Source organism: Diabrotica virgifera, chromosome 4, assembly GCF_917563875.1.
Source record: "Diabrotica virgifera virgifera chromosome 4, PGI_DIABVI_V3a".
Taxonomy (NCBI): Eukaryota; Metazoa; Arthropoda; class Insecta; order Coleoptera; family Chrysomelidae; genus Diabrotica; species Diabrotica virgifera.
In genome coordinates, this window is record NC_065446.1 from 217350851 (window position 1) to 217367476 (window position 16626).

Consider the following 16626-nt stretch of genomic DNA (forward strand, 5'->3'; position numbering starts at 1 on the left):
CTCATAACGTTGCCCATTGACAATTTGACAATAATTGAGGGCAACATTATGAGTTTTTGCTTAATTTATTGAAATAATTAAATTCAATTATTAGTTGATTACTTCTTTTTCATAACTTTGTTATTTTTTATTATCATCTAAATGGTAGAGAATACAAATTTGAAATTTTGCAGTTGTGTATAACTTTACACACCCTATCAAAATAGCTATCAAAATGACAGTGTTGCCATTTAAGAAAATCAACGATGACGTCATATCTCTAAATTGGGACACCCTGTATACATTATTATTGAATGTCAAAAAGGACAATTTGAAATACTAATCGACGGGTCTGAGCATTTTCCAAAAAAACAATTAGTATTTGAGATATTGAATTTATTCCACTTTACAGACTCTCTCTGTATACACCGTTATTTTCAATTTTGTGTAAGCTATATTTTTGCTAAGGATATTTTTTTGGATAAAATTCTTACTCTTTGAGTTATTTGCGAAAACCGTCTAAAACCGTGGTTTTTGTGTAGAAAAATTAACATATTCACCCGCAAATTACTCGAAAATTATTGATTTAGTGAAAAAACTCTATATAACAAAAGTTGCTTAGAATTAGTCAGTTACCGGACTAATTTTGAACGTGTATTTTTCACCCCCGAGAAGAGGTGAAACTCACTCCCAGTGTAAAAGCACACATCGGCACAATATCACTTTTTTTCTTTGACATGTTACTTAAGTGTATGCCAAATTTCATGTTAATCCAAGCGGTTCTTTAAAATTTACAGCAAAAACCGTTAGTAAATGGACCAGGAAAATAGCTCGAGGTTTTCAAATTACACACTTAATATTATATGAAAAAAGTACATTATTAGCTTCCCACAAAATCCAATAATGTTTGCTTAAGGCATAATAAGTTGTTTGTAAAAATCTCGTTTTATAATTATCGTCAAGGGAGTTGTTCAACAATATGGGTTTTTTGGCCCGGAAACACTTACTTCATAACGCTTAACCGTTAACCAAACTCGTCTAGCTTTTTGTGTGAAAATTAATTGCAAATTGAAAAACTTGGGCTGGCCTCAGCTTGTTTCTCGTACGGCACCCAAAAACACCGTAAAAACTCCGTAACTTTTTGTAGTAAAAAGTTTCCCCAATAGGTATATTCGAAGGTGAATGTCCATACCCTATCATTACCTGTAAAGTTTATGATCGAGTGTAGACTATAAAGTTTTATTTTTAGCCAAAACGTCGCTTATTAAAGAGCCGAAAAGTCTTTATGTTTACGGCTGGTAATGGTCTCGGCTTATGAGATGAATCATATTCTTGCAAACATTTGCATCAGGGTCGTATCTGGGGCTTTGTCGACAAGTTTCTGAGACCGTATAAATAAAATACCAAAATTTTCATTTTCGTGTATTTTTTTAACTACGTAGGGAAATGAAAAATTGACTCTCAAAGCTGATAAGAATTCAGTGAATCTGCTTTGCTATTAAGTTTGCCAATGTAATAAAGTGAATAAAGGTAAAAATTTGGTTGAGACCTTTTATACTGTAAAGGTCGCAGCAGATTATCATGCACGAATTGTTTCCAGCACGTAGCGTTTAGTTTCCGAAAAATATTGATTGAAGTTTTAAATATGAACAATTCCATAGCCACCTTTACTTAACAAGCCATGAAGTTGAAACTTGGCAACATCTATTGGTAGACCGATTAAGTCTGACAGTTCTCATTTGTTTTTAAATCATTTTCACTGTATTTACAGAGAAACTGAAACATTTTACAATATTTCGTGCTCCAAATTATAAAGAACATTAAAAGGTATGTTATTAAGATGATTTTAGTTCAATATAATATATTTTTATATAAACTTGCGTGCATATAGAAACCCGTCCACTTAAAAATTTTGTCATTTTTAATGTCTCATATTTCCTAAACCTGTTGGCAGATTTAAGTGATTTTTATAATATGTTATAGCCTAATTCTTTAACAATACCTCTGTAATAATATTGTTGGTAAACAGTTAAATTTTTATGGTGTACCGGGCATTTAAAAAATACTGAAATTAAAACCCAACTATAGACTCCGGTTTTCTTAACATTCTGTTTTTTTGATTAATTTGCTTATGTTTAACAACTAGATTTGTTCTTTATCAATTCAGGGTGTTTCTAAATAAGTTCGACAAACTTTAAGGGGAAAGGAACAAAATGAAAAATTTTGACGCCTGTATTTTAACGGTAATCATTTTTTTCGAATTCTGAGAAAACTAATAAGTATTTTTGAAAAATTGAAACGCAGAATAAAAGATTACTTTATTACCGAGGGCCAAAAGTCCCTTAGAATGAATAAAAAGTTTTTTTAATGACATATTTGAAACTAAAAATCACACTAAATTTTCTTAGGTTTTCACCCCTGTAACTTATTAAAATAAACATAGAAGTTTTCAGGAACTTTGGGTCCTTGGTCCTAACGTAATCTTTCACTCTGCGTTTAAATTTTTGAAAAATACTTATTAGTTTTCTTAGGATTCGAAAAAAATGAATCCCGTTTATATTCTTGTTATTGGTTTTTTTTTTGTATAATAAACGTTACTTACAAGGAATTACTTTTAATATTATTTTGTACAAACTTCCAATTAATAATATTTTCTTGTTCGACTCAAAAAATACTATAAATTTTACCAGAATTTGTACTTTAAAATCGTAGTTTCGAAAGCGGTAGTCCGAAAGTCAGACTACGGACGTCATCAATTGCGACGTTGCCTTTTTCTCTTCATGGCTTGTAAAGTAAAGGTGGCTATGACAATTCGCACTCTCCGGAACGCATCGTAACAGACACCTCTTTGTAAAATCAGGTTTTTCGGAGACTACGCTACGTGCTGGAAACGATTCGCGCATGATAATCCGCGAGTAACGGTTCCAGCGCCTAGAATGATCTCGAGAAAGCAGCTGACGCATAATATTATACGAGACGTGACGTAAGAGAATCGACCAAACGGCGCTAGAGATGAGCGGATCTCTCCTGAATATTCTAGAAAATAACGTTCTGTACAAACGGTACAAATGGTACAAACGAAAGAAATAAATTCGTTATTTCATAAGCCGGCGACCTTAATAAAAAATCCTGAAATGGGTCGATTTTTAATTTTAAATTATGATTTTTTGTTATATACAGGGTGAGTCATGAGGAACTGTACATACTCCTACCTCGTATAGAGGCCCCTATGGGGAATAACAAATGACCATTAAAAAGTGTCTGCTCCCATTGTTTAATAATATACATACCACAGCTATTTCTCAGTCGGAATTATTATTTTTAATTAGTTGGTTTGATTTAGATGAGCATGAGACATGACAGTTCAAATAAAACACTAGATAACTATAGAGAATATAATGTCAACAAAATTTTAAGTCCCTTTTTACATACAAATATTAATTTTGATTTCAATAGTTTATAAGAACAAAAGTAAGTAATTAATTAAAAAAAATAAACCAGAACCAGCTGTTTCCTTCACATAAATATAAAAATCATTGTATTTTAGTCCCCTTTTTAGACCCCTTAACCCAATCTAAATTGTACCTTGTTCTTTCTTGTTTTCTCCCATAAAATAAAATAAAATCTATTACCGTCCTTATTTCCTTCAATAAAAAAAATCATTTGCCTGGATAAACACACTGCAATCTTCCTTAAATTTTGTCAAAATGTCACGTCAAATATCGAACTTCTAAATAAATCTGCCAAATTTATTATTTCCAATATACTGAATAAATGTAAATCTGGTAAATAAATGTACTTCTATTACTTCTTTAAAGCCTCAGGATCGATAAATACATACAATTACTGAATACCGGAACACCCTAGCAAAAGAAAAAGAAAATAAAAGTAACTGAACTAACTTCTTAAAACTGAGAACCAATAAACTGAACAAAAATGACTTCAGCTTACCTTTAACATACAAAAGGGTCTATTACACGACTCTCAGCCTGGCCATCAATAAACATCGAATTAATCTCTAGAGGATTTTCCAAGACAAATCTTTACGTGCCCCAAATTTCCAGCACACCAACGGATACCTCAATGAGAGAATTCCCAGTACATCCCACCAAAGGATTGAAAAAGTACCATTTCAATTAAAAAAACTGGGAATCCAAATCGCCGACCAGGCTTCAAGTGCTTTCTCAAAAATGTTTATTGAAAAGAATGAACGTTGTTGATTTGCTAACAAGGCGTTCAAAACAAAAAACTCTACAACAAAAATCTTCTCTCACTGACTCACACAAAAAGCATATACATCCAAACATACAAATTATACATCCTCCAAGGACAAAATAATCGGTTATAAACAACCAAAACTCAACAAACGTTACTACTAAATTTTCAACCGTAATATACAGGGCGAGTTTCGCATTTTGACAGAAATTTGCATTCGTCATAATTTTTGAACGGTCAGATCGATGTGTCTCTTATTTTGGTCAATCGTTACACTATTGCCACCTAATCAACTGATTTATTCAAACTAGAAAATAATCAGGCCCGGCTTTAAAAAAATTAGTTCGTTTGGGTCTTAGAAAAAATTTCACCCTGTATAAGCTTTTTAAAAACTCTAATATGAATTTTACAAATTAGACAAATAGGCAATTAAAATAACATATTTATTTTTTTCCGCACACGATTGCTTAATTTTTTATAAAAAAATTAAATTTGATTATGAATTAAAAGTTTGGTAAAGTGAACCATAGATTTAAAAAAATTAACTTTTATTACCAAAATTAATTTTTTTGAACAAATATTTAATTTATGTTACCACCAATCAACTGATTTATTCAAACAAGAAAAAATCAGGCCCGGATTTAAAAAATAAGTTCGTTTTGGCCTTAGAAAAAATTTCACCCTGTATACGCTTTTTGAAAACTCTAATATGATTTTTACAAATTAGACAAATAGGCAATTAAAATGGCATATTTATTTTTTTCCCCACACGATTACTTAATTTTTAAAATTCATGGTGACGTTTCAATTATTACTTTAATCATCGTCAGAATAATAAGCTTCTTGAGCGGATGCTTTGAAATAATTTTAAAGGATCAAACATAATTAATGAAAACGTAAAAAATGACATTGACAATCATTGGGTTAAGTTAATAATTTCAAACACGCCATGTCTTGTTGCGTGTTTAAGGGTGGCTTCAAAAGAAATATGGATAATGCCTCCTTGATGCTGAGTTCTGTTGGAGAACTTGCATGACCAATGATTGAGAAGTCCTTACGACTAATAGGGTGGTCAGAATCAGTCATATGTTGGAATACTGCTGAATTTGGAACTGTTCTTGATCGTCTTCCTAAGTGAGGAGTGATACCTAAGTGTTCGCAACATCTGACATTAAAGTGACGTCGAGTCTTCCCGACGTACGTAGCTGCACAGCTACTACATTTGAATTGGTATATAATGTTAGATGCGAGATCACTAGGAATCATGTCTTTCACATGGAACCGAGATCCTATCCTTTCCAAAGTCGTGAAAGCAAATCTTAATTCTATAGAGGGAAATGCTTTTTTAATTATTCTACGGATGTTGCGTCGGATTTGTAAGCTGTGGTAACCAGTATATGGAAGTTTGATATAGATCTTTTCTTTGATTTCTTCTACTTTGTTGTTTGGTTGGAATTTGTTATTGAAAAAACGTCTGATGTATCTTTCTAAGAAGTTCAACGAAAAACCATTTTTACTTAAGATCATCTTTATGTTTTCTAATTCTTCATGTAGGAATTGCCAGGTTGAACAGATAGTGAAAGCGCGGTGAACAAGTATATTGATTAAACTTGTTTTGTATTTGTTGGGAATGAAGCTATCTGCGTTTATATACAGGCCGGTGAAGGTTGGTTTTCTGTATATTGAAGTGGAAAAACCTGAAGGTGATCTGAAGATGTTAATTCCTAAGAAGGGCAGATTTCCATTGATTTCAATTTCACTAGTAAATTTCATATTGGGGTGTTTCTGGTTGAGATAATCTAAAAAATGTTGAATGTGATTGGTATGTTTGAAGATGAGAAAAATATCATCCACGTATCGTCTATAAAGAAGTGGCTTAAAATCAATTGGACAGTCAGCTAACCATGTTTTCTCATGGTGACATAGAAAAAAAAGTGACATAAAAAAATTTTTTATAAAAAAAATCAAATTTGACTATGAATAATTAAATGTTTGGTAAAGTGAACCATAGATTAAAAAAAAATAACTTATTACAAAAATGAATTTTTTTTGAACAAATATTTAATTTATGTTACCACCAATCAACTGATTTATTCAAACAAGAAAAAAATCAGGCCCGGATTTAAAAAATAAGTTCGTTTTGGTCTTAGAAAAAATTTCACCCTGTATACGCTTTTTGAAAACTCTAATATGATTTTTACAAATTAGACAAATAGGCAATTAAAATGGCATATTTATTTTTTTCCCCACACGATTACTTAATTTTTTATAAAAAAAAATCAAATTTGACTATGAATAATTAAAAGTTTGGTAAAGTGAACCATAGATTTAAAAAAAATAACTTGTATTACAAAAATGAATTTTTTTTGAACAAATATTTAATTTATGTTATCACCCAATCAACTGATTTATTCAAACTAGAAAAAAATCAGGCCTGGATTTAAAAAATTAGTTTGTTTGGGTCTTAGAAAAAATTTCGCCTTGTATACGTTTTTTGAAAACTCTAATATGAATTTTACAAATAAGACAAATAGGCAATTAAAATGGCTTATTTATTTTTTCCCCACACGATTACTTATTTTTTTATTAAAAAATCAAATTTGACTATGCATAAAAAGTTTGGCAAAGTTTTTGCATAGATTTAAAAAAATTAACTTTTTTTACAAAAATTAATTTACAAAAACAACGTTTTTCTTAAAATTAAAAGTTTTACCATTTTTTTTTTTCTATAACACGTCTAGATCTAAAACTTTCCATAACACTTCTTTTGGACTCTATAGTTTAACATAGACGTGATCAAATTGATAAATTTTAAATTTTTCCACCTAATTTTTGCGATTTACAAGTTTGCAACTTTTACAAGAAGAAGACTGAAAGTCTACAACAATTTTCATAGTCTTCATAATGGTAAGAGGTATGTGCTGTAAAAATTTCAGAAAAAAAATATTAAAATGGAACAGAGTTGTAGCGAGTTAAACCGTGAATTCATTTTTTTTTTTCATTTTAGAAAATTCCGATTTTGACAAATTTGATTTTTTAATAAAAAATTAAGTAATCGTGTGGGGAAAAAATAAATATGCCATTTTAATTGCCTATTTGTCTTATTTGTAAAATTCATATTAGAGTTTTCCAAAAGCATATACAGGGTGAAATTTTTTCTAAGACCAAAACGAACTAATTTTTTAAATCCGGACCTGATTTTTCTCTAGTTTGAATAAATCAGTTGATTGGATGGTAACATAAATTACTTATTTGTGCAAAAAAAAATTAATTTTTGTAATAAAAGTTATTTTTTTTAAATCTATGGTTCACTTTACCAAACTTTTAATTATTCATAGTCAAATTTGATTTTTTTTATAAAAAATTAAGTAATCGTGTGCGGAAAAAAATAAATATGCCATTTTAATTGCCTACTTGTCTAATTTTAAAATTCATATTAGAGTTTTCAAAAAGCGTATACAGGGTGAAATTTTTTCTAAGACCCAAACGAACTAATTTTTTTAAAGCCGGACCTGATTTTTTTCTAGTTTGAATAAATTAGTTGATTAGGTGGTAATAGTGTAACGATTGGCCAAAATAAGAGACACATCGATCTGACCGTTCAAAAATTATGACGAATACAAATTTCTGTCAAAATGCGAAACTCGCCCTGTATATTATTAAACAATGGGAGCAGACACTTTTTAATGGTCATTTGTTATTCCCCATAGGGGCCTCTATACGAGGTAGGAGTATGTACAGTTCTTCATGACTCACCCTGTATATATATATATATCTTATCTACTAGTGACGTCATCCATTTGGGCATTATGACATAATCGATTATTTTTTTAAATGATAATAGCGGTCGTGTGTTAGCTCATTTGAAAGGTTATTCAATTTTCTATTCAGTAATATAAACATTAACATAATTATTTATACAGGGTGTCCAACTATTTTTTTAAATTAAATTAATTGACACAAAAAGAAAAATGTATGTAATTAATTTAATTCAACATATATTTTACTGCTGGCAAAAAACAGAAAAAAATGTTTATTTCACAAATGAACATTTCTTTATGTTCAAATTAAATGTTCAAACTGCTAAGAGGCAGGTAGGTGGCACCTTTAACATTGACTTTAAGCGAAATGCAATGTTAATGTGCTATATAAACAATCTTTTATGTTTTCTGATGGCAGTAAAATGTATGTTGAATTAAATTAATTATGAACAGTCTTCTTTTTGCGTCAATTAATTTAATTAAAAAAAATTTGGAGACCCGGTAAAAATAATGTTAAAATTTATATTACTGGATAGATAATTGCGTAACCTTTCAAATAATCTATCTAGCACACGACCCCAATTCTCATAAAAAAAAAGAATGTGTGTGTACTTTGTACGCACGTAAGAAGTTATACTTCTATTATAATATAATCTTACTTCATATTATGATTTCAACGAAATCAATATACCTATCTACTTTAAACAGTTTTTTTGTATTGTATTTAAATTAATTTTAGAAAGAACAAAAAGAATACCAAAATTAAATTAAAGAAAAAATAAAAAAAAATAAAAGAAAAGAAAAAAATAAAAAAAAGGATAAGACTGTCAGGATTTGAACAGGGGACCTCTCGATCCCTAGGCGAATGCTCTACCGATCGGCTACCACGGCTTTTGTATTCAGTGGATCATTTCTCGGACATAATTACAATCTCGGTGACAGATACTTTAAATGAAAATAAACATTTTCAATAATACTTATTAGGAGGAAGACAAATTCACCGACATAAAAATTATAATAAATATATTTACTAAAAACACTAATAATATATTCTTTTCACGCACACCTTATTTGCGCTGCATAACTTAAAAGATGTGGCGACTATTTAATACCATACTGTCCGTGTGCGCATGCGCCGGGGAATGTAAAAATTCACCCTCGTGCCTAAAGAAGTATAACTTTAAAAATCATCGATTACATCATCATACCTAGATGGATGACATCACTAGTAAGATATATTATAATATGTCAAAAAATCATAATTTAAAAAAAATCGACCGGTTTTAGGATTTTTTCTTACGCTGGCTTACGAAATAACGAATTTATTCCTTTCATTTGCACCATACTGTATAACACGTGATGTTGAAAATTAAGTTTAGTTATAAGATCGAGTTCCCAACTGTAAACTTGTAAAATATAGTCTTATATGAATCTCGAACCGTGAGTTTTATTTAATTATTGAACTGTCTACAATACATAAAAATTACAATTTTTTCAAATCGAATCGTGTTTGGTGAGTAGTCTCGTTTTTGTTTTTTGGCCCGTGATGGATGATGATGAATACCGTTTACCAAAGATATAACTTGTTTTATGTATAGTGTTTTACTCCTTATTTCTTTAAGGGTAAGGCCACTGCTTTTTGTTATCGTAAAGTATGCTTTGAACCTCCTGGAATCAGTGGAAAACAAATTTATATTTCTACACATTTTTTTTCGTTGAAAGCTGTTTCCAAAGTTTTGGCGGTTTTTTTCACAAAAGTTCGAGTAGAATTCATTTATAGTATGGGGAGTTTCCGTGTAGAATTGTTACTATTATACGAATCACTTAATAATCGAATTAAACAATAGAAAAATCACTAACAATTTGTTCTTTTATTTCAGGTAAATATTTTCACTCTCTATCGACTACTTGAATAAATATATTCGTAAGTATTTTTAAGTTCACGTTTCTAACATTTCTGCAATTTCTTTGATTAAAAAAAATATTCTTACAAAAACGAATGAACAATTTATCTAAAAGTAGGGGCTCTCTTAGGGGCTCCAAGGTGAAAAGGACTACTCATATAGTCATTTTTTGGCAATGTTCCCTAAAGTTAACTGACAAAGTTGGTCGCAAGGATAGTTACGGGCGTAGCATCCTCATATCTGATTTTTGATTTGATCTTTTGACTTTTACCACCCCCGGGAAATCTGTCCTTCACTAACGCTTAACAATACACACATCCCCGTCAGCACAGAAGTGAACTACCTTGGATTGCATATCGACCAAAGGATAACATGGAATAAACATATCCAAATGAAATGCAGGCAGTTGGATCTGAAGTTCAGACAAATCTTCTTCTTTAAGTGCTATCTCTGCGGCGTAAGTCGGCAATCATCATAGCTATTCGTATTTTAGAGACGGCTGCTATGAAAAGTTCATTTGATGTACATCCGTACCACTCTCTCCGGTTGCGCAGCCACGATATTCTGCGTCACCCTATGCTTCTCTTTCCTTGAATCTTTCCCTGCATAATCAATTGGAGCAAGCTGTATCTCTCTCCATGTGTAATATGTCCGAAATATTCCAATTTTCTTGTTTTGATGGTATTTAGGATTTCCATTTCTTTATTCATCTTTCTCAGAACCTCTTTGTTTGTAACCTGTTCTGTCCACGATATTTTCAGAATTCTTCTGTACACCCACAGCTCGAATGATTCTAGTTTTTTCATTGATGCAGCATTCAAGGTCCAAGCTTCCATTCCATAAAACAAAGTCGAGAAAACGTAGCACCTAGCCAACCTAACTCTTAGCTCCAACTTCAAATCTCTTGTGCAGACCACTTTTCTCATTTTGTTAAAATTTGCTCTAGCCTTTTCTATTCTGATTTTGATTCACTGTAAGTAATCTCCTGTGGAGTTGATCATTGTTCCAAGGTATGCATATTGCTCGACTCGTTCGATATTGGATCCGTTTATGAAGAGATTTTCGTTATTTCTTTGAGTTTTCGATATTCTCATAAACTTTCTCTTCTTGGCATTCATTGTTAGCCCGTATTCTTGTCCAAACTCTGCTATTCTGGTCACCAGCCTCTGAAAATCCCCAATATTTTCAGCTAAGATGACAGTGCCATCCGCATATCTAATGTTGTTAATGGGAACTCCATTTACCTTTATTCCAGCTGTTTCACCCTCAAGATCTATTCCGAGTAGGTATTAAAAAGAATTGGCGACAACACGCATCCCTGTCTCACTCCACGTCTGATTTCAATTTCCTCTGACAGCTGGTCGTTAACACGTACTTTTGCTCGTTGCTTATAGTATAAATTCGATATAATCCTGAGGTCATTGTAGTCCAGCTTCTTTGATTCCAGGACATAAATTAATTGTTCATGTCGTACTTTGTCGAATGCTTTATTATATTGTCACATTATATTGTTATAATAAAACACGCATGTATGTCTTGATTGACGTCCAGGCACCTTTGTATAAGTATGTTAAGTGAAAAAAGAGCTTCACAAGTTCCCAGGCCTTTGCGAAACCTAAATTGCGTATCATTAATGTCTATGTCCAGTTTATGATATATTCGGTTATGGATGACTTTCAGTAGCAACTTTAGCACATGGGACATCAAGCTAATGGTGCGGTAGTCGCCGCATTCTCTTGCGTTTTTCTTTTTAGGGAGGCAAATAAAGATTGACGTCAACCATTCTTTGGGTAATGTGCCCGAGCTATAAATTTTGTTCAAGAGTACCATTAAAACATCAATATGCTGCTCATCTATAATTTTTAAAAGGTCGATAGGAAGCATGTCAGGTCCTGGGCTTTTCCTGTTCTTCATTGTTTTTAACGCATGTATTATTTCTTCCTTTGTAATATCTGGACCTATTTCTCCTGAAGTAAGTTCTACGTGTTCCAGGTACCCTCTGTCATCATCGAACAGTTCATCGATGTATTCTGCCCAACGTTTTACTTTCTCATCGGTCTCTGTTATAGCAACCCCGTGTCTATCCATAAGTGCACCAGTGAGATTTTGTTTTCTTAGTCCAGCCATTTCTTTGACTTTCTTATGTAGGTTAAATAGATCGTATCTTTTTTGGAGGTCCTCGATCTATTTGCATTTCTCTTCTGACAAATGCACTGGCTCCTTTGTAAGAGATGTGAATGTTCCGTTTGTAAGAGGTGAAATACAGCTGGGAGCGACCAACCATGAAAGTCGAACAAGAAATCACGACAATGAACTGATTGAACATCTCTACCAGAATGGACCAACAATCAGAGGACTCTAGCGAATGTGGTCACAAGATTTATTAAAACAATGAAATAAACCTATAAGGTGAAGCATCATTGGATGCAACCAAGAGGAAGGCGCAGACAAGGAAGGCCTAGAAGAAGTTGGAGAGAAGGAGTTAATAGAGAAATCAGGGACAGAGAACTCGAGGACGATCTATGGAATGACAGAACGAGATGGAGATTGGAAATCGGAAGACGTCGAAGAACGTTGTAAACCGATATTATATAATATATATCATTCGATGCTTCTACTTCCTTGCTTACAAATTCATTCACATTTACTTAAAACTCTTTATGCAGAAGTTGATTGTCAATAAAAATTCAAAAAGAAAAAAATATTTTGACTTTTAAATGGAGAATAGTTTTTAAAATAGAATGTTTTAACTATAGGAACTATTTTGTCTTTTAACAAAAAAAAAAATAGCAAAACAGGGTGTGCCATATTATACTACTATAATAGATGTGATTTTACGTGTGCTTAAGGTGAAACAGTAGCGATCAACAGGTAGCGAAAACGCGTTCCAAGATTGCGGCTGTAATTTTGAATATTTTTTCGAGATATTTGGCACACGTATTCGTAATATAATAAAAAATGGCGGTACAGAGCCCAATTTAAAAAATATATTAATATGTGGAAATTACTCTGTAATTAAATACAATATTAAAAAAACGAGGCTGTACCGCCATTAAGAAGAACAAAAAAATACACTTTCTTCAAATAAACTTTTTTATCCGATGCCCAGATTTTGTTTCATTTTGGAACTACTAATGAAATAAAAAATTTTATTAGTTCCAAAATGACAAAATCTAGGCATCGGATAAAAAAGTTTATTTGAAGAAAGTGTACTTTTTTATTCTTCTTAATGGCGGTACAAGCTCGTTTTTTTAATATTGTATTTAATTACAGAGTAATTTCCACATATTAATATATTTTTCAAATTGGGCTCTGTACCGCCATTATTTATTATATTACGAGTACGTGTGCCAAATATCTCGAAAAAATATTCAAAATTACAGCTGCAATCTTGGAACGCGTTTTTGCTACCTGTTGATCGCTACTGTTTCCTCTTAACAAGTTCTGTTTTTGAAATCAGAATTAAATTTAAAGGATTCTTTGTTGAAGAGGTAGTTCCGACAATAATCTGTAGAAATATTTCAACAAACAATTATTTATCTGTTTATCGTTAGTTCAACTGGTGTAGATCAATGACAAATAATTGGAGGTCATTTAAAACATGTTCTGGATATAATAATTTATTTTTAATGTTCAATATAATAATCTAGTAATTGTATGTATATTTATGCATTGGTGATTTTACATTTAATACTTCTACTGCTTTAATAATAACATTGTCGTTTGTATACATTATGGATACCTAGTGACGTATTTCGATTTCTGGTAGGTTAACAAAAAAATATTTCAATAAAAGTTTCCGATAAATGAAGTTATCAGGAGAATACCATCAGGAATAAAGAGGTTTTGTTTACCGGAAAAACTTATATTATATTTTTTATACTTCATACCGTTACAAGAACAATTGTTTATATCCGAATAATCCATTATGGCGTTATTGAGTTCCAAGCTTGATAGTGGGAAATGGGCTGCCGGTCATGCAGAGGTTCTCAGTCAGTATGTTTCTTTATAACCTTATTACAATCTTCTTCATTTCTTCATTTAGTGAAGATGTGTCGTTATGTTAAACATCAACGGCGATAGCACGTTTCCCTGACGAACTCCTCCTTGTATAAATAATCTCACCGATCATCATAAAGGGTTGGTAAATCCTGCAGGAACTAAAGAAATTCTATGGATGGCCAGCGACCATAGCGCTTGATATGCAAATCTAAATAAATAAGGAAGCTAGGACAAATAATCCCGTACAAAAAATCCCCACAAATTTTACCTGGACAAAAAATCTCCGGACAAAAAATACCCGGACAAATAATCCCCAGACAAAAAATCCTCACAAAAAATCCCGGACAAATAATCCCCATAAATTTTTTTGGACAAAATATCTCCACAAAAAAATCCCGGACAAAATATCCCGCAGAAATATTTGCTGCCGAATAATTCTCTTAAAGTTTTCCCGTGAATGCAATCGACGCAAATGTTTTTCAACCTGTGCATGAGAGTTATAGATAGCAATCGCCATGAAGCCGCTTTTCGGTACGAATAGCAATTAAGATTAAGGGGGTCGTCTAGTGTCTAGGGTGAAAAAAATCGATTTATTTTTTTTTGCATAAATATTATCTAAAATATGTGTAGAAGACGTGGGTAAAAGGATTTTTAGAAATTGAAAGTGGTTTAAAAGTTACAACCGTATATCGGAGCAGTTATACGGATAGCACGGGAGCTCGCTCAGCGGGGCGTGTCAGCGCTGTCACGTGACAGTTCTCGCATCGACCGTTCAGAAAGACGTTTGAGCGATTTCGCAAAAGAAGCACGGGTTTTAAAGAGAAAACATAAAACGGCTTTGCAGGACTCTTTTGAAGAAGAAGGTGAACTGTATGGGTCCAGATATAGCAGGTTGATGGTGAGATCATTTTTTTATTATTAACTTTCAAACGCGTTTTTCTCGAAACACGTTTTTTTCAATTTGCTGCCATAAAATCTCAAAAACTATTGAACCGATTTTGCTCAAATTTTCACGGTATCTTCATAACTATACATATAGTGAACTAAAATAATTGAGATTGCTTTGTTAGATTTTTTTTAATAGCTAAATAGACTCCAAAAAAAGTGGAAAAAATTGAATTTTTTGTGTAAAGTGTGCAAAAAAATTATTTTTTGAAATACCGACTTTATTTTAGTTCCATGTAGAGCCTGACGTCTCACAATTCAAATGGTGTTTGATTTTTTGATTTCAGATAAGCAGAACAGCCGAAATCGTGGCAGCAGTTGAGAAACTTTTTTTTTATATGTGTCCCTGTTGGCTGATGTAATTAAAAAAACACTATATCGACTTTAAAAAATTCATAAAGTTTGTTAAAATGTTAATAAATATCATATAAAAATTATAGATTATTTTATTTAAATCCTTTTCTAAAAAAAAATTCCCAACAAAGCGTTAAAAAATACCGCCTAGACACTAGACGACCCCCTTAAGCATGAATTATACATAATTTCGATTACCAAATTTCGAATTTCAATTCCATGTTGAAAACTTCAAATTTTACATGACAAAATAGTGTGAGTTTTTTCAAAAATCGTGGAAGATATGGGGAATAAGCTAAGGCTGTGGGTATTTAGTTTGAAAACTTTGTAAATTTAATGTCAAAAATATTTAGTCATCATTATCATCAATGTCGTTATAACTCATCGAGAGTCTTTGCCGCGTTTACTGCTTTCCATGTTTGTCGGTTCTGTGCCACTATTTTCCGTTTTCATCATCATCATCATTTGGCTCTACAACTCTATGTGAGTCTTGGCCGCGTTTACTATTTCCCTCCATTGTTATCGGTCCTGAGCAGCTATTTCCCATTGCTGTACTCCCATTTTGCGTAGATCACTGGCTACTGCGTCCTTCCATCTCTTTCTTGGGCGACCAACTGACCTTTTTCCATCGGGCCTTTCCCAGAATGTGGCGTTTAGAAGTCTTTCGTCACTTGATCTTAGTACGCGACCCGCCCGTCGCATTCTGTTGGCTTTAATGTAGCGTACTATGTTTTCATCTCCGTATATTGTCTGGACTTCATCATTGTGTCTTATGCTCCTCATTCTCATTCTCCTGTTGTCTCTTCTCTGCAAGGCCCATAGATAGTCCGCAGTATCTTTCTTTCAAGTACCAGTAATTTTGTTGTTTCTAAGTAGGGTCCTTAATGAGGCTGCCACGTCCTTTTCATAGTTATTTTCAGATGTTATGATCGCTCCCAGGTACTTAAATTCTTTGACGACTTCAAAATTGTATTCATTAATTGTTACGTTTTGTCTAACCGTTTTTTCCGTTGTCTCACTCCCATTTGTTTTATCTTGTCTGACTGCATCTTTCCACCTTTTTCTAGGCCGAACTATAGACCTTCTCCCATCTGGCCTCTCCCCGAGCAGCTTTGAAAGATTTTTAAAAAAACTCACATTTTTTGTCATGTAAAATTTGAAGTTTTTGGAATGGAATTGGAATTCAAAATTTGGTAAAATTTCGGGAAAACTTTTAGAGAACTATTCGGCAGCAAATATTTCTTGGCGATTTGTTGTCTGGGATTTTTTGTGGGGATTTTCTGTCTGGGGATTTTTTGTCCAGGGATAATTTGTGGGGATTTTTTGTCCGGGATTATTTGTCCGGAGATTATTTGTCCGGACCCCTAAATAAGCGATTTAAATGTACCAATGAAAAAATATATAGGTAACATATGTTACAGTTCAAGTTGATTCTCAGTTAGAGTTGACTCCAACTAGTTGGAGTC

General features: G+C 32.3%; 1 protein-coding gene and 1 long non-coding RNA gene across 2 annotated transcripts in view; one reads left to right on the plus strand and one right to left on the minus strand.

Moving 5' to 3' along the window:
- Nucleotides 1–16626, plus strand: part of LOC126883295 (mannosyl-oligosaccharide alpha-1,2-mannosidase IA-like) — a 662535-nt gene that overhangs the window by 393698 nt on the left and 252211 nt on the right. The window lies entirely within an intron of this gene.
- Nucleotides 3361–4358, minus strand: LOC126883298 (uncharacterized). The gene is made up of 2 exons (XR_007697600.1): nucleotides 3931–4358; nucleotides 3361–3842 (listed from the first exon to the last, which is right to left on the minus strand). It is a non-coding gene; the product is annotated as an uncharacterized LOC126883298 (long non-coding RNA).